Source organism: Vulpes vulpes, chromosome 15 (genome assembly GCF_048418805.1).
Source record: "Vulpes vulpes isolate BD-2025 chromosome 15, VulVul3, whole genome shotgun sequence".
In the NCBI taxonomy this organism is placed as follows: Eukaryota; Metazoa; Chordata; class Mammalia; order Carnivora; family Canidae; genus Vulpes; species Vulpes vulpes.
The window spans coordinates 27,551,316-27,577,369 of NC_132794.1; the positions used below are offsets into that span (position 1 = coordinate 27,551,316).

The following is a 26,054-nucleotide window of genomic DNA, read 5'->3' on the forward strand; positions in this document are numbered from 1 at the left end:
TCACAGTTTGTTTGCTTGAAGCATCTACTTTTATCAAATGCATGGTCTAAAAAGCAAACGTTACATGCTTTCCTTTAATGAAGTTTTCCTAAGTCATAAAACCATATTTCTCTGTTAAATGACTGCTTCTACATTGAACTTGAATAAGAAAAGATACTGGGAATAGCTTACAGAACTTCACAAAAGATATTCCAGAATCTGGTTTTCCTTTTCCTCAGATGCACGCTAGGCCAAAGGAGGAGCAGAGAATCTGAAGATTTCAGATGACATCAGAGCTACTTTACAACAGCCTTCTCGATTTCCTTTCTCAGAAAGTAGAGACAAACTCAGAGACAGATGGTGAGAATATTTTTCTTGACTTCTTAAGGCTTAATCATGGTGATTTTAATATATTTTAAAGAATCCTCTCTTAGTTATAAATTAGCTTGTAATCACCAGACTTACTTTTTTTGTGTTTTATCTGTCAAATTATTTCATTAGGCACAGTGTGGTTTAAAAAAAAAAAAAGTGAATAAGATACAATTTTAAAGAACTTACAGGGAAAGTATAAGTATAGATAAATAAATTTAACCAACCAGTAAAAAGAGGCTAAGTGCCATAAGAAAGACAGAAAAAATTTCCTTCTGAATTTAAAGGATGTAGATTACTTCTGGAGAGGGGGATTGGGAAGCTTGAAATCAAAAATAGTGTTTGTGTTGATGATACTTAATTTGTTTTACCAAAAACCAGAGAAAATGGACAGTTAATATAAAACCTGAAATAGCAATCTGATTTCAGATAAAAAGTTAATTATTGTTGTGAGGAAAAATAGGAGCAATATTTGGTTATTGTGGGTTTATTATAGTCTAAGTCAGTGATTTTTGAATTATATAAAATGGTTACCTCTTATAAGGCAAATAGTATATTAGCATTTCTGAGAAGTAATAAAATAATCTGACTAAATTAACACAAGTAGGTGGGCAGAACAACAGAAAGAGATGGGTGAGTGGTTAATTCTCCTTGGATTAACACTCCTGTTATCTAGTAGAGCTACAACCTAAATGAATTTGTCCTGTCTTAAGCTCTTGGACTTTGTGCTGCTTTTGCCTGGGCAGAGAAGCACTCCAAGTAAACCAGGAAAGGACATAGTGATTAATTATTGTGCTCATAATTAGTTGTGAAGAGTTCACTTTCAATTAGCTAGCTGAAAAACTCTTGTTAGGAGAAAGCAGATAAGATATCCTAAAATTCATGGTGTTTTAATGGCCTCTGATGTTTCTAAAGGGGGATGGCAACTTTGAGCCAAATTTGTTCCTTATCTTAGGTATAATATGGTTGGCACGGTGATGATACAGATTCCTTTCTCTTCACTATTCTGGTTATATTCAGAAAAGCTAGTGAATAACTTATTTAATCATTCTACTTCTTTCTTATTTTGATCATTCTGTTTATTCTTTCTTGTAATTTAAGTATGAAAATCTTTAAAACATTTTATTTGTTAAATAAAAATCACAATTACTAATAATTATTTGGTTGCTAGTCATTCTTCACATATTCACCTATTATTTTTTCCTCTAAATTGAGATTTTAAATCAACCAGACTTGTATTTGTTAAATGCTGAGTTCTTTCATTTGTGTTAATGACTGATAGTCTGAAATTTGCTTTTATAGTTGTTACTGCACCCCAATTCCCAACTTTTAATTTTGTTAAGTGAAAATTGTAATCATGCATATTCTTGTGACCTACAAGATATAATTAGTTTGTTGTTCTTAATTTGTCAACGCCCTTGTTTTACCAAGTAAGCAACCACCACTTATGACAGTTGGATAAATAAATTATAGATAGCCAGCTGGCAAATTTACATAGCCAGTAAGTTGTCTTTGAAAAATGATCAAATTTAGATCTTTCTCTCAAATAGAAAAGATAGATTCTTTAGAATGTACAATGAATAGTTTTGAAAGCATATAAAAATGAGCTATTCATGATTATCATCAATATATATTTAAATTTTTTTCAAGATTTAGAAATGAATATGTTAATTGTATGTTTGTTTTCTAAATTATGTTTTGAATGAGAGTTCTTGATCAAATAAATTTGGAGAAATTGTCATTATATAAAATAACTTTTAAGTAGGCATTCCATTAGCCAGCCATTGGATTCTCAGTTTCCAAAAGGAGGGCCTTATATAGATTAGTATTTGATAGAAAACACTTGAAGACTCTGAATTACTATATTCCATGAGGTTCTACTATAGTTTGTCTTTCATACAGCTGCACTCCAAAAAACAGGTATGTCACTTTTTTTTTAAGAGAGAGAGAGAGAATGGGAGAGGGGCAGTGAGAGAGAGAGGGAGAATCTCAAGCCGACTCCACATCCAGGGTGGAGCCCTACTTGGGGTTCAACCTCAGGATCCTGAGATCATGACCTGAGCCAAAATCAAGAGTTGAATGCTTAATCCACTGAGCCTCTCAGACACTCTGTATATCACATTTTTAGGTAATGTCCTTCTGAATGAGAGGCCAAAGAAGGTGATTATGAAAAAAAGGAGAATAATTTGATTAAATGAATATTGCAAGCCATATAAAGCATGAAGTGTTTATAAAACTTCTCAGTGCCTTGGGCCAGATTTCCTTTGCTCAGTTGTCAGCTCCTTTTGGAAAAAAAAAAAGTTAGTCATCATATGGGATGATGTTAGTTATATGGAACTAACAAAATAAAAACACAAAAAAGTGTTTTTTGGGGACTCCATATACTTTCTACGCTCTGTTTATTTCAGAGTGCAACATTTATTTATTAGCGAACTTTGGTAAATATTGATGACATAAAAATAGTGACTATCTTGGGTACAATTAGATATAATTGACCATAAATCAATTTAGCTTAAACACTTGAATATACTCATTTTCTCACTAAGTGGAGTTTTTATTATAACTCATGCATTCTCATTGGGAAGAGTTCTCTAATGTATGTTTTTTTTTTTTCTAGTTCAATTAAATTGTTGATAAGTATTTCAACACATGTTTTAAGTGCTAAAACTTTTCCATCAGCTTACAGAAGTATCTGTATAAAGAGACAATGGCCAATGATTTTGCTGGTTCTAACAGATTGGGTCACTAGGTTGGTAAAATGAGTCTAGTCGTCTACATGGAATGCCTTCCCCAAACTTTATAAAACATTTCTCAAAGTAATGTTTTTAAGAAATCACACTGTGAGGGGCACCTGGGTGGCTCAGTTAAGGATTGGCTCCTGATAATAGCTCAAGTCTTGATCTCAGAGTCATGAGTTCAAGCCCCAAAATAAAAGGAATCACACTTTAAAAAAGTGTTTAAACTCCTACACAAGATATTCAGTTGAGAACATGGTACTGGTGAAACTGAGATCAGTCCAGAATCTAGGTGAGTTATTTTAGATGGAATTAATTCCCTAAACTAACTTACCTTTCTCAACTGATGTTTCCCTGGCTTTGTGGACAGCCTTTGCAAGAAAATGTGGATGATGCACTCAAATGAAGCATTAATTTCCAAGATTGCTTTAACCCACTCCTTAATTTCCTTTCCCACAGCCAGCATCTTATCTCAGAATGCATTTCTCATCTTGAATGCTTGTGCTGGAAGCCTCCTTACTTAGGCCTTTGTCTCCACAGCCATCACATTTTCCTAAAACTTCCAGTTTGCTTGTGTTAGTTTTCTCATAGAATAATTCAGTGATCCCAATAACATAATGACCATAGGAAAGTAACAGGCCTTCCTTAATTCTAACTCACTATTACAGTGGGAAACGTTAATATAATTAACATTTTGCTGAACTTGGTGTCATTAAAGGATTGACTTTTTAAAAGTCTTTTACTTAGCACTTTAATTTTTTTTTTTAAAGATTTCATTTATTTATTCATGAGAGATACACAGAGAGAGGCAGAGACATAGGCAGAGGGAGAAGCAGGCTTCCTGCAGGGAGCCTGATGGGGAACTCAATCCCAGGACCTCAGGATCAGCCCAGAACCAAGGGCAGATGTTCAACCGCTGAATTACCCAGGTGCCCCCACTTAGTACCTTAATTGATGTAACTACCTAACATTTTGAGAGGAAAATTTACCACTATACCAAGCCTCCATGTCAACTCAGGTTTTTTTCTCTCCCATGAAAGATTTAATAATTCTTTTTTTTTTTTAATTTTATTTATTTATTCAAGAGAGAGAGAGAGAGAGAGAGAGAGAGAGAAAGGCAGAGACACAGGCAGAGGGAGAAGCAGGCTCCATGCAGGGAGCCCAACGTGGGATATGATCCTGGGTCTCCAGGATCACGCCCTGGTCTGGAGGCGGTGCTAAACTGCTGAGCCACCCGGGCTGCCCTCCCATGAAAGATTTCAAATGAAATAACTAAAATAACTTTAAAATATGTTGATAAGAGTGTTAATTCACTTTCGCTTCTTACCCAGACCCTGGTCATTTTCACTTAAAATAACTGTAATAAACCTGATATTCTCCTTGATTCTCTGCCATGTTTGCCCTTCAGCCACATGGCCTGTGGTTTGCACATCTGAAATGAGTGTGATTCTAACAGTAGAGTTTACACATTTTATTTAGATAACCAGAATTTCCTCACTCACTCTGGATTAGAAGTATACTAGTCATTTTCAAACACCATTTATTTTCTTTTTTGTATTTACTTATAGAAATTATTGATGGGACCTGGGTGGCTCAGTCAGTTGAGCATCTGAGTCTTGATTACAGCTCAGGTCATGATCTCAGGGTCTTGGGATCAAGCTCTAGGACAGGCTCCCACACTGGGCATGGAGCCTGTTTAAGATTCTCTCTTTTCTCCTTCTGCCTGCCTCCCCGCCTCTCCCCACCACCATGCAGGCATGTGCACTCATGCACCCTCTCTCTCTCTCTAAAAAAAAGAAGATAGATTATTGGTAGTACAATCTATGCAAGCTCTAGCTTGAAGCTTTTGTCTCCAGTTGACCTTCCTCCTTCCTGCCATCTTGCATCTTGTTCTCTAAGGTTCTCCAAATATCTGTGTGAAGGACCAGTTTTTGTTTTCACTTCATATATTTTTTTAAAAATTACTTATTTTGTATTTTTAAAAAGCTGCTATCTACAACAGGTTGGAAATTAAGAAAAAGGCACACAAATTACAAGTCCAAATTTCTCATCATTGAATTTAACTGATAGTAAATTACATTATCAAATTCTATAAAACTTTCTAATTACTCACAGTTTCTGTTATTTGAACAGAATTCAAATATCTATGATTAGAAAACTAAAGTTTCTAAAACCTACTGTGTGCTGTTGCTTTTCCCTGCTGGGACTGATGCGCTTCCCCCTGCTTGAAGAGTGCTTTTTAACTTCTGTTCGTTTGGCAAAACCTTGATTTTTGCCAGTCATGTAATGTGAATTACATGCCACCTCTGGGGTCAGGTGCCTTCACTGACAAACATGTTCGCTGCCTGTCTACTTCCCAAGAATTTCCCCTTCATGCTTTTTTCACTTTGTGCATGAGTTTTCCTATAGTAGTATCTCACTATGTTGTGGATTATATTTTTCCTGATGGGGTGGGGTAAGCCTACTAAGGGCCAGTTTATCACTTAGCTATCCTTCTGCCTTCAGCTCTCAACATATACTATCTTCTTTATCAATAATTGTGGATTTGTTACTTCTGTATGGTGATTCCCCAAGAGTAGAGACCAGGCAAAGAATGATATTTTGTATCATTTTTAGTTTCCTAATTTTCTTTTTTAAAAGGTCATTCTTTTCTTTCCCCTACTCAAGTCTTTAAGGCTTTTCTGCACAGAGAATAGCATTTGTCTGGCATAGTTAATAGTGTAAATTCTTGAAAATTAGAAAGTGGAGATTTTGTTTGAAGATTAAAACCAAGATTGAAGTTCTTGATTCTGTTACAGTTAGACTAGCCCCAGTTCTCAAACTTTTTAGTCTCAGGACCCCTCCGGACTCTTAACTTATTGAGGACCCAGGGGAGTTTTTCTTTGTGAGGGTCATATCAACCAATATTTCACCACATTAGAAATCAAAACTGAGAAAAATGTTAAAACGCAAGAATATACAAGGCTGTATTCCATTAGCCATTAACACATTAGCCATGACACGTCATGTAGCCTCTGGACATCATTGTACACTCTGAGAGAAAGAAGCAAAAAAGCAGATAACAGGTTAGTATTATAAAAGTATTTTGACCTCATGTGCCTCCTAAATGGATCATGGAGACTCTTGGGGTCCCTGGACCATGCTTTCCGAACTTGTGCTTTACAGGAATTTACTTAACTAATTGCCAACAGAATATTCTGTGTTTTTATTTCAATAATGTATCCTAGCCTTTGTGTTTGTAGGTTAGTAAATTATTGGAGTTTTTAAAAAATATCTGCAAGACTGATATTACCCACCCTTATATTAATGTCTAGACATAGAATGTGCTGGAAACTATTACCAGTGGGATGGAGGTGCTTATTCAGGGAGAAGTCATTTTATTTGTAAATACTTGGGAAGGTCATTTCTAGTTGTGCCCTGTCACTACACTGGCTTTCAATTACTAGACCTTTTTATGACTTGTGAACCTCCAAATACTTCTCCTGTGGTGCCTCTTCTTACTCCAGAGGGTTTGGAGATTTAGTCCCTCCTTAATGATCTCGAAGAGTACAGTTTACTTCTTCAGGGAAGTGAGAAATACTCCCTTCAAAATCTTTCTTCTCTCTTTTGTTTTGACCTTCCCCTCCACTTGCTTCAATATGATCCCTGATGCTGGCTTTCCTTTTCTGAGAGTACAGTCTGCTCTCTGGCAGATAGTTTCTTGGCCTTAGTGTCTCCTCTTCTTTTTTACTCCCTACCCTCTTACCTTGGCTGATACTCTGTTAAATTCCTTCTGAGGTCTTAGCAGGACAGTCAGTCTCTAGAGTATTTGACGACTCTCTTCAAATTGCATGGGTACTGGGTCTTCCCAGAGAGTTCTGGGATTTCATTGTGTACCTTGTCAGCCGCATGGGAATACTAAGATGGTTGCTAGTTGAGACTTAAATCACGGACAGCTCAATATTCTTTTTTACTAACAGTCTTTTTGTTGTGTAACGGTGTCATGGTGTGAAACTGTAATTTAGGGACTTACCATTTTAAGTGATATATAAGAAGCACAAAGCTGATAGAATGTTGGGACTTTTTATTTTTTAATTCTGAGTTCTAAACATAGTACATACTCAATAAATGTTTGCTGGAGTAATTTTATTATTATTAGTGTTGATGAAACCCTTGATGTGATAGCTCCATCAACCACATTATGGTTTAAGCCAGACATCTCTCTCTTATAGCCAAGGGAAATATGTCTTCATACTATCCTGAAAAGGTACATATTGCTGCCTTACTAAGCAAAAATTCTTACCCGATACTTAATGAAGATTGTCTTTTGAAATGTACAAAATCCACATCTCCAACAGAATCTGATTTTGACTCTTACATACCTCTGTCGGAGTTCTTAGTTTTCTAGAAACCGTATAAATCATGTCAGGATTTGTGATTTATAAACCTGGGCTTGAGAAGCAATAATCATTTTTTTTTTTACTTAATGTATTTACTATTAAAAATGCCCTTTTTAATAGCACTATATTCTATAAATTGCTTTCCAACAATTCAGACCAACCTTTATTGTTTTTTTAGTTATCTTTTTCTTCAGGGTTCCTGCCCCCTGCCTTATTTTGACCATGTTTTCTTCTCTGCACTAATTCATCTCAAATTTCTCCCCTCCAAGCCATGAACAACTCTACAACTTCTGTTTTTGTTTTTGACATGCATTTAATCATAGCATTCACTGCCTGTAAACCTTCCACTGCCCACCAAGATAAAGGCCAGCTCCTTGGCATGGCCTTGATTCAAAGTCCTTGGTCCCAATTGCGTTTTCAGCCTAATCTCTAGTCACATTGGACCACCCCCTTCCTGTATCACACTCCGCTCTTCTCTGCCTTTGACTATTATTTATGTAACCTAGAGTGGTGCCATTCTCTTCTCCCTGGCCAGCCTTTCCTTGTTTTTTGACCATAACTGACCACCACTTAGGACACATATACCTGTGAACTGAAAGCCTAGTTACACTCACTCTGCATTCCTAGAGTACCTTTTTTTATAGATTTCAGCCATAGCATTTAGCACAGTGTATGCTCTTGACTCCTTTTGCACAGAGACAAGAAATTCACATGTATGGTTCACTTTCATGTGTTACCTACTTACCAGGTATTACTTTACCCTTTTCTTGTCCCATTCAGGAAAGCATAGCAGAATTCAAATAAGTGAAAGTATGTTGAGTTACTCAGAGTAGTCTTGAATTTTACTTAGTCTTTTTTTATGAAAAGGGCAGAATTTGGAACCTATTGGACCTGAATAAATTCTTACCTTTCACTGAATACTCTTTACAACTAATTATGACATACCTTATATCTGATGATGACAAACGAACATGTTATAGAAGGAGAAATACTTAAAATGCAAAATCCTAAAATCACTGTTACAAAGTTTGTTCCCTTAGACTATTGGGAGCATAGCTACTAAATTAAACTTTGAGAGCTTTGCCAGGGAAGACTCACACCCTCTGCTGGCATTGATACTGTTCTCTGGATACATGCATTGGAAATACTGCACACAATAACAGTATATTACACTGACTTTTTGTAACAAGGCTGACATTGCTTTATTTTACGTATGTTCATTTTCACAATGCTGATTTTTTCCTCTTGTAGCCATGTATCCATGATGTTAGGTAGAAGAAATAAACATATGATGTAATTTTCTTTACCTGTTACAATTTTAGTAAGCTATATGTAATATGCATGAAGTTTGTGACTTAGCCAGCTAGAGGCTTATTCTTAAAAGAAAAAGAAATTCTAGAGATTAATGTTGATGGAAAGATTTCCTTATTTTTAATTTATGACTGTTCCGCAAACCTAAGAGCTAACAAATAGAGCTTTAAGTTTTCCTGTCACTGCACTAAAATATGGGCAAGAAGAAGATTCCCCCCAATTCTTTAATAAGTGCAATGGGAGGTTTAATTGTGAGGATTGATGGCTGCCCCATCCTTTGTGATCGCTTGCTTACATAATTTGTTATGAACCAATGCTTCTAGGTAAACTCTCTCTCCAGAAAGCTGGTGATTTGTTCTGTGCTGCTTGGGAAGGGTTAAGAGGAGACAACATCCTGTCAAAGACCTTGTTTTTAATTTTGCCTCTCACACTGGCACAGATCCTGCTAAGAGCAGCCCAGATTAGTTCGGAAAACCTTTGAAGAGATTTAAGATGTCCTTCAGCCAGTTTGAAGGTTTTTGTCTTGCAAATCCAGTACAAGGGCGCCTGCAGGCATCTCGACCCTTGCTGTGCTGCGGATGCAGCTCAAGGTCACACTAACCCGCCCTGTGACATTCAACAACAACAAAAAAAATTATGCGGTGAAACTGCTTCAGCGTTTAGCCAACCAACAACTTCCTTTAGTAAGGAACTGAGGAAGAAGTCTTTTTTCCCCCCTGCTTTTTCTTTTTTTGGGGGGACTCTGTGAATTTTTTGCTGTAGGAAATAATCCCGGATTTATGGTGTGTGTGATGACAAGGTCATTTCTTAATTAGAACACATGTAAAGAACAAAGCTAAATGGCTTCAAAACAGCTTTGTAGTTGATGGAGAGGATTTAAATTATTTAAAGAGATAGTCACCCATGTATGATGGAAGCTGAATTTTAAAGGCATTAACTCCTTCATTCCGGTCTCCTTGCCGTTCCTTTCTCTGAATCTTTCGGTTTGACTTTAGAAGGTGGCATTCTAAACTAAAGGAAATGTGTAAGTGCCCTCTTTTTTTTTTTTTTTAACAGGGTGAAACATAATTTATGAATCAAATTCTTGGATAAACTTTTAATGGAGAAGTTTTCTGCCGACAGTTCTCTCATGGAAATGTTATCAAATGACTTGATTTAGGAGCTAGGAATTATGAACTTTTCCTTCTGGCAACTGTGATTTATTTATAATATGTTGGAGGGGATGAGCGAAGGGCTTTTTATTGCCTCACCTTGTCTCCCTCTTTTTTGCCCATTTGTGATTTAGAATTCTCATTGAGCAATTTATCCCTGCTTCTTTAGAAATTGTAGCGCAGATCATCCAGGTTTCTCAACTCTCAAAGAATTAGTATAGGATGATACGTGCTTTTTCCTAAGCAAAAAAAAAAAAAAAAAAGTCATGTTGGTTTAAAGTGGTCTTTAAGAAAGTTGTTTCTGATCATACATAACTTTTTAAAGGCACAGTGAAAGCATGTCCACAAACACTAAGCCATATTAGATTCCCTCTCCTTTATGGGGCTCCTTTGCCTATTTTGTTCCTCTGCTGTTGCCTCCCAGTGCTAACTACCAAAGACATTCATTGGAAAGAGTCCAAGTGAATTGGCTTTCTATGCTTGAGACTTGATGCATATCACCTCAGTAGGAGCAGAGTAACCTGAGCAACTTAGAGTTGATTTTTAAAATATATATCATATACAGAAGCACACATTGCAGTTATTTCTTTATCCACAGAATCACACCATGTAGAGAAATGTAACGTCTGCTTGATGATATTAACATCACAGTTGTCTCAGAATTCATACCCAGTTGCTTTCTTGGAGACCGTTCCCCGTGAGTGTGATTAAAGTAGCATCAGGGCAAGTACTTGATGAAGATGGATAATATTTTAAGTGTGATTATTTAAATTGATATTTTAGATTTTGTGGGCCACGCTTAAATTTAAGTTTGAGGACATAGCATGATAGATTGTGTAAGGAGAATGATTTAGAATTAACTATAGACCTACTGTTCTGAAAGATTTCCTTCTAGTCCAGAAACAATTTATTTGGGTATCTTCCATGAAAAGTGAAAAGGTATGTATACTTATAGGTTATTGGTATTTTAAAGGGTTTTGGGTTTGTAAGAGGAAAATGCCAGAGGGAAAATCTATATGCAAGAAAATGGTTAGTGTGATTGTGTGCATCCCTGCCCTTGCCTGGAGTCTGGTATGCCCTTATGTCATATATGACCCAGGCTCACCTGCTAGTAATTTCTAATTCACTGTCCTAATTCATCGATTTGTTATCACTAATTGTTCTTCATTTACTTCTGTGTAGTTTCCAGTACCTAAAGGGTTGAAAGGTTGCTGTAATTGGCACCCGCAGCTGCTCTTTCTTTTGACAGGGGATAATTTTGCAGCCTATGCTTTGTGTGACAGCTGCCTAATTGGGCATTCTCCCCTTGTAGCAAGCCTGCCTCCTCCAGCCTCCCTGCTGACAAATGGTGGTGGATTATAGATGAGGACACGCTGACCCATTCGACCTTGCTGAGACAGCGGGGAGGGGCCTCCTGCTACTTGAGGGAAGCTTTAGGTCATTTAGAGGGCAAGGTCATGAGCCAGGTGGGGAAATGACATGATATCACATGACAGTAGCCTGATGACATGGTCAGTGTGTCAAGGACAAATGCATCAGTATCGATTAAACATTATTGCAATACTTCATTGAAGGCCCTAGTATTTCTTAATTGTTCCTGCTGCATTTTTTTTTAAGAGTGCAGAGTAAGACCCATGTTTTTATAGCAGTGTTAAAGCATTTGTGTACATGAAAATAGAACTGGTTTAGGAAGCCTCCTGTTAAGTTTCTTTGATTATCTAGAGTGTTTTGTCCTTAACTGTTGCTTAGTTTGCAGCCCCTTGACCATCAGGACTTTTTAGGAGTTATTTGAAAATTAAGGCAGGCAAATTAAAATGAGGTTAATATGTGTTGTTAAAAAGTATTTAACGACTTCTCTCATCACCCTACTCAATGATTGGCATACCTTTTCACGTTTGGGATAAAAGAAGAAATAAGCCAAGTAAAAATGCTTTGTAGAGAGGAACCTCTGGATTTTGGATTTATGACATCAGAGTTATCAGTATGCTACCATAATTATAAAGTGTTAAAAATGTTTTTTAAATAATTTTGAGACCTTTTTTAAGTAGCTTGGGGTTACACTTAGTATAAAAACTTTAAAATAAATGAAAATCTTTTGGATATCTTTTCACTATTGGTAATGCACATGCTTTTCTTGAAGAAGTGGATGTGAGCTATTATATTACCTTTTTAAGTGCAAAATCTTAAGAATCTTTGCTGAGTCCATTAACCCTATGTTAGTACTTGAAAGTATAAGTCCACGTAAATTGTATTGGATAGTCCAATTTAGAAAAATGCCATTTTTAAAAATCTGAACAGTGTAATGCAGAGAATACTGATCATGATTCTCATTTCTGGAAAAAATAATTATTGTTGGTTACTGTTGGATCTAAACCCCCAGTCCAACAGGAGGTAATTTTATGCTCCTGAAATAAAAAAATCTATCAGTGGTAAAGTGTGATGAATTAGTTCACCGAAGTAGACACATCTGTATTTTCATGGCATGTGCATGGGTGTGTGTGTGTGTGTGTGTGTGTGTGTGTGTTTAATTTTGACCGTGCTGTGCATGTGTTAGCTGCTCTCAAACCCTCACTCAAGCTTGGTGGAGGTTTAATCCTGTGCCCTTGTACACGTAGACTTGATTAGTAGTTGTGGTTATCTCAGCAGAAGACATACCGCCCTCCTCCTAGTATTGGTCGGGACCCGGGCATTGGGGAGTCAAGGCAAAGGAGAAAGAAAAGAGATCTTACATTAGTATTCTATGAAAGCCTTACTGTCTGCAGAACAAATTGATTGCTCCGGTGTACCTGTGCTTGGCACCACTGCTGTGAAAGAAAGGTAGGGTTGTAATCTGTTTTATTGTATTACATATTGTGACACTCCAGGAATATTTAACATGCGCTCTTCCTATGGCACGTGCTTTAAGTCTAAGTAAAGAAAAAGGAAATAAATGAATGTAAAGTATACAAGAGCAGTGGGCTACAGCATTGTTTACTTCAATCCATGAGAGTTCATTCGAATAAGATAATTGTGTTGAAAGCGTCACTAGGAACATAACCTGATTGATAACGAAACCCTATAAAGTGTTCTGAGGCACTAATCTGCTTCACTGCTTGAAACGTGTCAGGCAGAGATGAAATTCAAGCTAATATTATAAGATTTTAACCACAAAATGAATGGGAGAAGTCATGGAGGACCTAGTTGGTTTAGGAAATGATTTTTAATTATTTTTCAGTATATTACACTGTTAAAGGTCCTACATAATGTGGTGCAGAGAATAAGAAAAGAGGTTTTCCTTTAAAAAAAAAAAAAAAACACGGTAGCCACTGTGCCACCTTCAACTATATTAAGTAAATTAAGAAATATGTTATTTACTTTATTCTTTTACTAATTTCATTCATTTGTACAAACATTGTACTGTTTGATTCTGTCATGGGGAATTGAAACATTTTTTTGTAGGGTTTTTTTTTTTTTTCCAGTTTGTGAATGTCAGATACTTGTAGTGTAAAATTTGGGATTGCTTGTAACAAATTAAATATTTCATAAAATGGTTGAAGTATCTGTGATTAGGATTTTACCCCTTGCCATTTTCAGGCATTCCTGAGATGTTGTGGCTGTACTTTTCAGGTTACATATAAATCTGCACTGTGAAAGGGATAGGAGAAATTCTTCTTGTCCCAGCCTCTTGCCACATGTGAACTGCAAGTGCCCTTTGCCTCCTATGTCTCCATCCTGATCCTCCGATTATAATCAGAACCTTGATTTAGGAAAGAAGCAGAATAGCTCACTGATGGAATTAAAGTTGTTTTCCATTGTTTACTTTTCCATTCCTGAAATTAGTATATAGCTTTACAGTTTTCAGATGACATTTCACTTCCATTTAAATGTGTAATTGTTGAAAAAAATTAGTAAATGTGTAATTGTTTTGCATATACTAATTTTAATATCACAAAAACATCCTGATACAGAAATCAGTGAAATCAAAGGTCATAGACATTGGTCTAGACTTGCTCTCAGTTACTTTCATAGAAGATGGGTGAATGGAGAAACATTTTTAAGCACTTGTTAAATAACAAATATACCAAATCTTGATGTGATTAAAATTTAAGGTCATAGTATCCATAAAGGGATGGGATGTTTTCAAAGAACTTTTAAACTTGATGGCAAAATTAAGACTATTAGATAGGTTTTCAGTTGAACATAAGCCATCAAAATGATTACTAGTACATTCTTATATACCTAGTTTTGTAGTTTTTTTCTTATTGAAAGAATGTAAATTGAGTTAATGTAGAGAAAAAATAAACCATAGAACTAAGAACCAGAATATTTTCCAGAATAAAACATGTTTTAAACTTTTTCTAGCTTTAATTTTAGTTTTTTAGTTTTTTTTTTTTTTTTTTTTTTTAGTTTTTTAGTTTTGTAAGTACTTTGCAAACTTTGAAAATTTTGTTATCTTTCACTGTATCAAAAGAAATGCATGGCATGGATATATATAATGTTCAGCCAACTCAGAATGGGAAGATAGAGAAGGGAATACCAAATAAAATAAATTGATATTTATGTTTTCTTTTCCTATTATTGTCATTCTTCTTCTTCTTTTGGTGGACCAGAAGGTTGTTTTTTGTTTACCAAAGTACCCATAATTCCTATTGTACCTGGCCCATAATAACTACTCAGTAACTATTTCTTGGTCAAATGAATAAAAAATGTTCAACCAATCACCTCACCCACCAACACACACACTTTGTGTTTTCTCTCTTGTCTATTTACAGTTTCAGCTTTTGCTCTGCTGACTGTAGTGAGTCCTTAGCCTCAGCTTCTTTTCTGAAAGTATTCTGTGTGTCAAAAAAATAGAGATTCATTGTTTTAGAACCAACCTAGGTTGGTTGGTTATATAAAGCCATGTTTATAGAATTGTCTTATGGGCAGAGTCATTCAAGTGACTGCTTTTACATTGTTATTCCTCTGAACACTGGACAAGGATATACAAACACACTTAGAGTTCTTCACTTCAGATTGACTCCATCTTTTTCCCTCATGTACTGATCTATGATGCCAAATTTTTAAAGCTATGAAATCCATTTCTTATTTAGATTCATGTTGTGAATCTAGGTACATTAAGCTTATTAATCAATATCAACAAATTACTTTGAACCAAGAAAACTGCATGTTAACTTGAGTCAGAGATACCTAGGTACATGAAACATATGGAGAAGACAAATGTTTAGCGTGTTATCATGACCATTAATTTAGGCCATGAAATGAAAGTCATTAATGAAGACAACTTTAAATATGTGGGTGACAATTCTCTAAGCTCAGTTAATGAGCAGATGTTTTTATTATTTGGTGTCTATTAGCGAGGTTTGGACCAGGGTTTTTGAGTGATAGAAACCTTAGAAATCAGTTAATTTAACAAATGAAAAATCTTGTAGTCACAACAAAATTTAATTCACATCCAAGTAGGTTGTAAATTAAAGCGAACTGATACATCATTTTATACAAACACAACAATTGTGGCTTGTTCTCCATGAATGTGGACCCAGCATATACCAGAAAGAGTGAGAAAATATTGAATATCACTAAAAGACACTAAAAACTAAAAGGGACGCATGGATGGCTCAGCAGTTGAGAGTCTGCCTTTGGCTCAGCGTGTGGTCCTGGAGTTCCAGGATCGAGTCCCACATTGAGCTCCCCACTGCTTCTCCCTCTGCCTATGTCTCTGCCTCGCTGTCTGTGTCTTTCATGAATAAATAAAATCTTTAAAATAAAATAAAAATAGATAAAAACTAAGGAAAAATCTTCATGTAAAAATGTAATGTCTATATTATAATAAATCTGTGACTGGTACAATTACAAATAAACACATTATAGCCTATTGATATTTAATATTTTATGGCAGTGTTTCCCTTAATAGTGTAATAACGGCTGAGCAGAGAAAGAGAATAGCTAACAGAGAGTCTTGCTGGGTAGTATGAACCTCCAAGGGGGGGATACTAGCCAGGCATGGCCTCCTTGAAGCATAATTAAGTGCTGAACTGCCAAATTTGAGAAATATTCTAATTGTTCTTGGAAAGATTAGACTCCTGGGGATGGAGTTGGGGTTTGCAGATAGATCACAGCAGTACATGTCAGATGAGTATCCAAGTTAAAGAATGAGAAAGTCTATCCAAAAATCCATGCCTGACAAAAGTAGACTCACCTTCATCTACTTGGGCTGAGATTCATAACCTCATTTTATTTCTAGCAGAGAAATGAAGGAGGAACTAGAGAACTGACAGGAAACCAAATTGACCAAACCTGGAAACAGTGGGAAACTAGTGGATGTTGGAGGTGTGGTTTGGGGACTTGGGCTGTCTCATGCTCCAAATTCAAGTTTATATAAAGCTTGCAAGTCATAGGAATTGCAGTAAACTGTTTCTAAGCCTTTCTCTCCTAGTGGGGAAAAAAAAATCTCCATTCTTACCTCTTTGATTCAACAATAGCAAAGTTTACAGGCAAACTATTTAACATCTCTAAACCTCAGTTTGCCCATCTTCAAAATGGGCATTGTTATATATCTACCTTCTGAGGTTATTATGAAGATTAAATGAAAGGACACATGTATAGTGCCTGGACAATTATATATATGTTTTTGATAATTTTTTGTGTATAGGGGTTTGTCTGTACCAATGTAAGACAGCTATGTCCTGTGCAAGTGTATTCTTTATGCTACTATTGTTAACAGAGGACTTGACTGGGTAACCATAATATGATGCAATAGAATTTTTGGATATTTCAAAATGAATGATACTGTCTTTCTTTTATATGCGGTATATTAAAACTACATATAAACTCTTATTCCTATTTTTTTAACTGTCAATTTAGTTTCAGATTTCAACATTAAAAAAAAAGAGCCTGTAATTTTAATATCATTCCCTCTCAAAAGTACATACTACGTCAGTTATGTGATTTTTTTTGTATGAAATATCTTAAAATATCTATAAAAACTGCATAATTTTCAGCGACCACCTTTCTATATAATAGTGTAAAAGCGTAAGTAAATAATGGATCTCAGTTTAAAAATATAGTAAATAGGGATGCCTGGATGGTTCAGTGGTTGAGTATCTGCCTTTGGCTCAGGTCATGATGCCAGAGTCCTGGGATCGAGTCACACATCAGGCTCCCTGCAGGGAACCTGCTTCTCCCTCGCCTGTCTCTGCCTCTCTCTTTGTCTCTCTCATGAATAAATAAAATCTTTAAAAAATAAAATATAGTAAATAATATGGAAAATGAGAAGCTAAAGGAAATAAAGTTTAATTTGTTTAAATCTTAGCTAAAAAGTTTAGTTTTCTTCCAGTGACACTCGTAGTTTACACACCCTTCATTTCTCCTTTTAGTATAGAAGTTACTTAGCAATTATAGACTTTTGTATTTCTTTCAAGGACTGAGGTGATCTAAGTGTACAAATGTGAATGCCAAATAAATTGCAGTTAACACAATACTTCTCCAGAAGGCACAGAAAAGAGGAATATTAGAAATACTTCATGATTGATCTGAGTTTAAAATTTAACTTTTTCATTGGGTAGTACTTATAATTTTAAAAGAAGTTATTTCTTTTGATCTTTGGAAAAGCACAAAATCAAAGGATTTCTTAAAGTTATATCTTTTAAACGTCTTTACTTGGCTTAAGTGATAAATTTAAGTGATTGTATATGTATTTCTTATGCTGCAAGTTTCTTTCAGTATCAAAGTTCTGTGTTCAGAAAGAAACTAAGAATATATATAGATATCCACTTATTTAGCCAAAATTCAATTGCCTCAGACATACTTGTGGCAACAGAATAAAACTAATCCTCATCTTTATGATGCAATAATTACAACATAGTGGTAGAAGATAGGTATTAAGCAAGTATTTAAAAAGCAAGGAAAAGTAAGCAAGCAACAAACAAAAACAAAAATAAAACACAGAAGGAGAGAAAACCCAAGACAGTTGTGCTCTCCTGAGTGCTTTGCTAGGGAATAAAGCCATTGGGAAAGGTTTATGGGAAAGGAGGTGACATTTAGGCCAAGTCAGGGAAAGAGACAAAGGAGCTAGTCAGAGGAAGAGCCTTCTAGGAACAGGGAATCTCACTTACAGTGGCTCGAGGGCTAGAAAAAAATTGTCCATTGTGGCACTGAAGGAAGTCTTTGTAGCTTAAATGGTGCTGTCTAGTTTAGTAGCTATGAGCCACACAAGCTTTCTCTGAATTGAAATGGGCTCTAACTGTGAAATATACCCTAATTTAGAAAACTTGGTGTGATGGAAAGGATGTAAAATATCTTAAGAACTTTATATTGAGATCACAATATTTTGGATATATTGGGTTAAATAAAATATATTCAAATTAGTTTTACTTTTTTTTTACTTTTTAAAAATATGGCTACTAGAAAATTTTAAATTACATTTTTGGTTCTCATTGTATTTCTGTTGGACAGCAGCTTAGTAGAGTATAATGAGTAAGGGACTAAATGACTTGAGATAAAATTGGTTAGATTCACTGGAGCCAGATTATACAGGGCCTTGTGGACCACAGAGGAATTAAGACTTTATTCGAAGTGAAATAGGAAACCATTATGGGTTTTTAGCCAAGGGGATTTACCTTTCACAAAGAGCATTGGCTACAATGTGGAGAATGTATTGGAGGGGGGCCAATTAGGAAGCTAGTACAGTAGTACACATACACACACAGCTAAACTAGTTATCACAACAGCTGTCAGATAATGTTATGTAAAAAAAGTCTTGTAATCATAAATGAGTTTCTCAGTCTTACTGATGGAATTTCTTAAGCTATGGATGTAGGCACTGGTTTAGTTTTACATGTATAAGAATTTTCTTTCCTCCATGTTCATGAAATATTAAAATTCTTACAAAATTAAATCTCTATCAGCTTTCCAGAGCACTATAATTCATGGAAAATAGTAATACCTCAAATCGTGTAATCATGTATGGCTTTAAAGATTTTTAAGAGTTTTGACGAATCTAAAGCATTTCTTAATACTTTGGGGTTCAAGTAATTACTTGATGATTTGATGGAAGCTGTTGACATCATGGATCCTGCAGGTCTGTACAGCTACCTTTCTGGGAATCTTGGTTCTTAAACTTAAGAAGCTTCATCATACTGTACAGCCTTAATCCTCCCAACTATTCTCTTGGTAGAGCTTATTCTCCTTCTCTTGTGCATGAAGAAACTTGAGATTTAGCGTAATTAAGTAGACTGCCAAGGTTATAGGATAGTAAGTGACAAACTGGGCAAAACTCAGATCATTCAGATACGTGTTGTGATTTCCTCTTATCTGAGTGTTCCTTTTATGCAGTGTACTTGTGCATTTGTGTACATGAATGTGAGTTACATTTGTCATTTGTTTTATTTGGCTTGAAAGCTGTATTTGTAGTACCACTATTTAATTTATATAACATTGGAATGATTCATAACTTTAGCTTTTTACTGTCATGCTATTCTGTGGTGGTACAGGTTTTGGATTGTTTTCCATAGTACTGAGAAAATGTAAGCCATGTCAACATAGTTTTGGTGTATTTTTTGTTTTTGTTTTTGTTTTTGTTTTTGTTTTTGTTTTTTTGCTTTAGAGGGAAAAATACAGCTTACTATAGAATCTGCTTCCACTTATGTGTACTTAGAGGATACCAGCCACAATACTTAGCACTTTGCATGTTTTATGTCATTAAATCCTTTTTACAGCCTTATTAGATAGGTCACATTATTCCCAGGATCTCAGAAAAGTTCATATCTGAGTTAAAATTCAAAGTCCAAATTCTTAGCTTCGATATATTATCGACTTTTTTAGGTATACTGAACCAATTAACTTCCCAATATCCCTGCTATGGAACATTGACACTGTCAATAGTATTTTTCACTGTAAAAAGAAAGGTCATTTAAACATTAAGTTTTTAAAAATCACATTTCTTAACCAGATTAAAGCTAATCCAGTGTTATCACTGACAAGCTGATACTTTTCAGTAAACTAATGGTTTTATTTCCTTTAATTAAATGAAAATAAGGGGGGGGGGAATCAGGTAACACTTAAGTTCTCCTTGTATAGCATAAAAAATTAGCAGTTTGCTTTTAATGGGTGGCCTTATAAACAGTAGAGTAGTGGAATCAATAGTCCCAATACTATGACTAAGCAATGTGCTGTAACTTAACGTACCACGTCACAGTAAAATACCTATTATATGGTTCAACTTTAGATTTCAGATTCTGTTAAATATCTATTAGTTAGCTATTGATATTATATAAAAGGGTGTTGAAAATACTTGAGTATCCAAAACATTTGCAATATAGCACTTCTACTTTAGTTTCCATTATACTATTTGATTTTGGAAAGGATAGGTTTTGCCTAATTAATATAAAATTATATTAAAACAATCAGTAAATTATCAGTAGTATCTTCTAGAGAGATAAGTAGCACAAAGAAGAAAATTAACATTTCTTAAGGACTTGCTGTGTTGTATTATTTATACGTTATTCAGTCTACACAACTGTCCCTTTAGGTAAGCTGGTATCCTACATATTAAACTGAAGTTTGGACAGATTTATCCGGAGTTGCAGAGCTAGTGGATGAGCCCCAGTACTACTGTTTGTGAAGCTCACAGTATGTTTTATAAATAAAAGCTGGGAGGAATTTTTTATTATACAAATTGTTTGAAGGTGTAAAAGAAGCTCTTTCTGAAGTGAACGATGGAAAATCTGACTCTTAGGCTTTCTTCATTTTAAATTATTGACATTAAATCTGGTTGGATTGGAGTGGTGTCTAACCCTATGAGTAGCCACTACAGTAAAATAGTTTCTGGAGTCTAGTTTCTCGGTCCTGACTTTTTGTTGTTACTGGTCTCCATTTTTGTTGGTTACTTCCAACCCTCTTTTGTCCCCTGGCCCATCACAGATCACACAAAGGTATAAATACTTAACAATGCAAAATACAGAAGTTATCTTCTACAATTGTAGAAGTGTTCTTCCTGTTGACAATCTTTTTTAGTAACTAAAAACCAAATTTAAAGGTTTTTAGGAGGTTAAATAATTTTTATCCCTTTTTAGTTATAACTGTACTAAGATTTGACTAGTATCAACTATCTGATGACCATTTTTCTTGATTGTGTAGTTAAAAGTAGAAATTCCGGGCACATTTGTTTTGTCCCAGTATTCAGGTTTTAATGTATAATTTTGTTCTTTCATTTTGCCAGTTATACACAACTCCATGGAGCCCTTTTTATTCTGAACATGTGTTCCAACCAGTTTTACTTCATAATGTTTATGCCATTGAGTAATATATTTAGAACAAAAATATTATTAAATTTGGGGACTTTTTCAGTACCCTATAGATGTTTTTACTATATTGAAGGAGTCTCCCCACTATGTGTCACTCTTTCAGAGAGTATTCCTGTAGTGAACATACAGGAACACACCTTTTGAGAAGGTGACAGGACACCGTACTCAGCAGGTCAACCTTGGCAACTATTTTATAGCAAACACATGTTTGCAGTTAGACTTTTTTTTCTTTTTTTGAAAACACTAAGTCTTTTCTTCTAAAACTTTGAGTGGTATTCTTTTATGTAAATAAATGAATACAGAATCTTATCAGCCATTTCTGTGAGTATATCATAAACCACTATACTCCCTGAAGCTGAATTAGTAAGACATTCAGGATAGGGGAGAAAACACTCTTCCGAGAAACTGGGGCAGGTAGGGGAGAGGAGGAAAAATTCTTAAAGGAAAAGAATTCTGGATGAGGTTCCTTACTATCTCAGATGTAAACGGACAATATTTAGAGTTTCTTGCACTTTAATTCTGGGAATATTTTTGGCAAATCTTTGTCACATGCCTGGACTCTAGAGTATGTTGTGGGGAAAGTAAATGGAGCAGTGGGTAGCATGTTTCCTCTGATTATGGTACGCATAGAAGAGTATATTAATTTTGCATTCTAGTCACTTTTTGAAAATGTGGTATCATTTATGCAGGTATTTTTATTTCCTTTTGATAGCCATGATAATTATCTCTAAAGCACAACTGCAAAAAAATTGGAGTGACGCTTATAAAAAGTCTCTCTTTTGTGAGTAAGAAGGAAGATGAAAGAAGGCATTTTATTCCATTTAGAGTGGAAATACATACTTACTCCCTGAAAGGAGCATCAGTTCTAAGAGATGGAGAAGAGAAAGAAAGGCAGAATGATTAGTCTTAGCTGTACTAAGAACATTCTCAAGGAGGACTTTAAAATAGGAAGCTAAAATAACTAGAGCCTGGGGAGATGCGATAGAATCTTAAAGAGGATCTTGTTGAGCCTTCTGCTTTTAAATGAGTAAAGTGAGGCACAAAGAGATAATAACACAAGGTCACTTTTTCTTTTTCCTTCAGTATCTCTTGTAGTCCCAGAGTTCCAGGAATTGGTCCAGATGGCCAAATTCATTGTCTTCCTCTTTTGATCCTGCCCTGGTCCTATTAATAGGAAGAAGCATTTACATGATGTGCAGGAAGGAATTTAGTCAGAAGTATTTGGAGAACTGTCACAGTAGAACCTTCTGCCTCTTATTTATCCTACCATGGAATAACTGTTATTTCTGACTCCATCTTTGGGCAGTTAGTATCAAAACATTTTGCCCAAGGCTATAATCTCGGATCAGGAACCACCAAAGTTTATTAGAAGTGGAGACAGGTGGAAATCCAATAGTTGACAGCAGGAAATGAAACAAGAGAAGCATCTGGAGCTCTTAGGTACATCCTGGACTTGCTTGACCCCGGGTCACCCTGCTTCCCACCCAACTTCACTGATGAAGTTTGACTGCAGACACAATACCCGTATGATGCTACTCACCATTAGATGCCATACCCATTTCCTATTAGAAATAAGGACATATTTTTCTAGAAGTGGTAGAGGTTAGCTGAATCCAGATCCCCTTATCTAATATTTTGCTATCTAGCCCTCTGAGTAAGAACCATCTGGTCTTTATTTGCTTGCGAATTTCACCGTAACCCATCTACCCACCCTTAGTGCTTGGTTCTACTTTAGGAATTCATTTTCCACATCCACTCACACATATAGCTTGAATACAAGTGTCTCCCTTAAGATTTTATCACTTCTTGTCTGATTACTACTGTAGTCCCTGGCATGGACCCTTACCCTTCAAATTAAGAGAAAATACCCAGATTGTATACTGGGTAAAGACATTCCCTCTAAGCTTGCCTTATTTTTCAAACATTCATTCTCAAGACCTTACACCTTGTTTAAGGCTCATCATCTAGGGCTTGGTCAACCCTAGTCTGAGCCACAATTCGGTATTCCTACCTGCATTAGTAAGTATTAATAACCCACCCTGTTCCCACTCCTGTATACCATTGCCAGCATAGAGAATGGGACTTTTCCATCAATACCAGGAGCCTCTGTACTTCTGAGTATCAGCAGCACTGATGAGTAAAACACGTAGAATAATTTAAGGCTTGAGAATTAACAGGTAGAAAAAAGAAGAGCGAGGTGGAAAGAGGTGGAGGACACAAGAAGGAAGAAATGAGAGAAAAAAAATAACAGGCTTAAGCAACTCTTGACTATTGCCTTCGGCTAGCGGTGCTAAAATCCTGATTTGAACCCACTGGATAGATATGAATCTGACTCTGAGGTCTTAGGAACTGCTCTTGAGTTTAATAGTCCAGATTTGTTGTCATCCTACCAAAATTACAAAGTAGAACTCAGGAACATGGACAGGGAAATAGGCTACCTGTGCTCTTTCATGGTTCCCTTTTTTCCTGAAAGATCAATATTCTGTCTTACTTTTCATGTAAAAAGAACAGTGAGTCCTTATTTCTTTTCTAGTGGCCATTTTTTTAAATGAATTGCTCTCATTCTGAATATGAGAAGTCATTCTTAACGTCAGGCAGTTTCAGTCCCCTTTGCCCACACATGTGCATGCATACCCACAGCATATATAAGTTCATGTAGATTCAATAACCTCAGAGTCAGTTAAACTGTTTGGCTAATATGAAAATAAAGATTTATCTACTTTCAAATTTAATAGAGGGAAAATGATAAAACAAATTAAACTGTAAAGTTCTTCAACATCAGTAAGTTTCACACAGCTGCAGGGATAAGTTGACGAAAGGACATGTTCAGCCAGATGGCCTGTGCTGGCCTCCTTCCCATTCCTGCAAAAGATATGTTATTCACTCCCAGGGTAGCTCAGGGAAAGAGCTGATTATGGAATTAAAACAACCAATGTCCAATTAACCCCTGTTTTGGTCAATGTTTCCTACACAGTTTGGATAATTGGCATACTTTAGTTCCGTCAAGGGAGGCAGCTGGTTTATTGGTTAGTTCAAGCTCCTGGGAATAAGAAATTTGAAATTCTGTTATCAGCTCTGCCCCTACAAACTCTAAGTATGACCTTGGACAACTTATTTACCTCTTCGTGTCATTAGATTTCCCCATTTGAAAACCGGAGGTACATGTTGCTTTTAGACCATATATGAGGTGGAGACACTGTAGGAAAAGTAAGGGAGAGTGTTGATATTTGCAGAGGCCTTTAAGACTGTCAATAAAAAGGTACACTTTGTCTTGTATAGTATTATTATAAGGATGCTGTGATTGCACAGGACAGAGGCCCACTCCACAAAGCTCATGTATGGTGGATTTTTTCGAGACATGAAGTAGGTTAGGAACTCAGTGATAAGAGTGAATTGCACCTCCTTGAAACTGGAAAACCATTCAGCCACTCCTGACTGTCTTTTCTTTCTTCCTTTTGCTTTCCTCATCTTTGCTTTTCTGTATATGCATACTTCATTCCTTTCTTTCAGCATACTGACTCCTCAGCATTGTTGTCTGTGTAATGTAGCCTCATTAAGGCAACCTAAAATGAAGGTTTTTCCATTTCATTGAATTTCTGATCCCACAAGAAGAAATGTATTGATCCATTTTAGTTAGGTTCCTAACATTCCCACATTTCCTTGTGGCTTAATGGACTGGGAACAGATTCTTTAAGAAAAAGGTCTAGGGAAGAAAGAAATAATAGGTATCCTTTGTACCTAAAATTACTCTGGTTTATGGAAACATGTCTTACAAAATATTACAAAATTAAAGAATTAATTAGCTAGGTTATTAAATTATTTTACAGATCAAAAGTTTTGGGGTTTTTTTGTTTTGTTTTTTAGTTTTCCAGGATATACAGGGAATATGTTAAAGCATTCAACAGATCATTTTGAGTGACTCTAATCTATCAGGCACAGGATTACAAATACAATAGAAATCCAAATTCTCATGGAGCTTTATGTGTGGTGACCGGCAAATGAAGAGAAAAAAATATATTATTTTTTATTTATTTTTTTATTTTTTTGCAAAAATCTGGTGCTATGGCCATGACTAATAGAATAGTTAACATTAATCAGGTGCTTAGAAAATAGTAGATGTTATATTAAGTGTTTTACATACATATTTCATTTAAGACAACAGCTTTATGAACGTTGAGAACCCGACAGCAGCTTTATGAGGTACGTAATATGATTCCTGTCTTCCAGCTAAAGAAACTGAGCCCCAGGAAGGATAGGTGATGACCAGTCACCTACTAATGAATTAAAGAGTCAGGAATCCACAGACTGTTCTCTGAACCACTGTGCTTTGTGGACTTTCTAATAAAAACAGGAGACTTAGGATGGTAGAGACTAGATTTTGGAGTAGAAGAAGTAACCCAAAGTTTTCAGAGTTCTATAACAAAGTATTTGCCTTACCAAATGTTTCCAAATTCACTTTTGCTGTACTCTGTGGCAGTTTTACATACTAATAGAAAGGGCTAGAACAGAAAACCCTACTTAGGTTTGGATGAGCTACTTAAAGGCCTGTTTAAGGCATCCCCCAGGAGCCTTTTATACATTGCTTTGGCCAGCCAGAAATTTGTAAAGAATTGCCTGCATGGCTCAGTCAGTTAAGTGTCTGCTTAGAGCTTAGGTCATGATCCTGGAGGTCCTGGGATCGAGTCCCACATTGGGTTCCCTGCTCATCAGGGAGTCTGCTTCTCCCTCTCCCTCTGCCCCGCCCTACCACTCATGCTTTCTCTCTCACTCTGTCTCTCTCTTGCAAATAAATAAATAAAATCTTTAAAAAAAAAAAAAAGAAAAAGAATTGCATCTTTGTAGCAACCA

General features: G+C 35.8%; 1 protein-coding gene across 6 annotated transcripts in view; it reads left to right on the plus strand.

Annotated features, from left to right (window-relative positions):
- NRIP1 (nuclear receptor interacting protein 1) overlaps positions 1 to 26,054 on the plus strand; it is a 98,320-nt gene that overhangs the window by 47,989 nt on the left and 24,277 nt on the right. For 5 of the 6 annotated variants that reach the window (XM_072740941.1, XM_072740939.1, XM_072740942.1 and 2 more), the window contains exon 3: positions 219 to 339. The exons of the other annotated variant lie outside the window; for it this stretch is intronic. The gene's annotated coding sequence lies outside the window, so the exon portion shown is untranslated. The remainder of the gene's footprint in view (positions 1 to 218; positions 340 to 26,054) is intronic. 6 annotated transcript variants of the gene reach the window in all.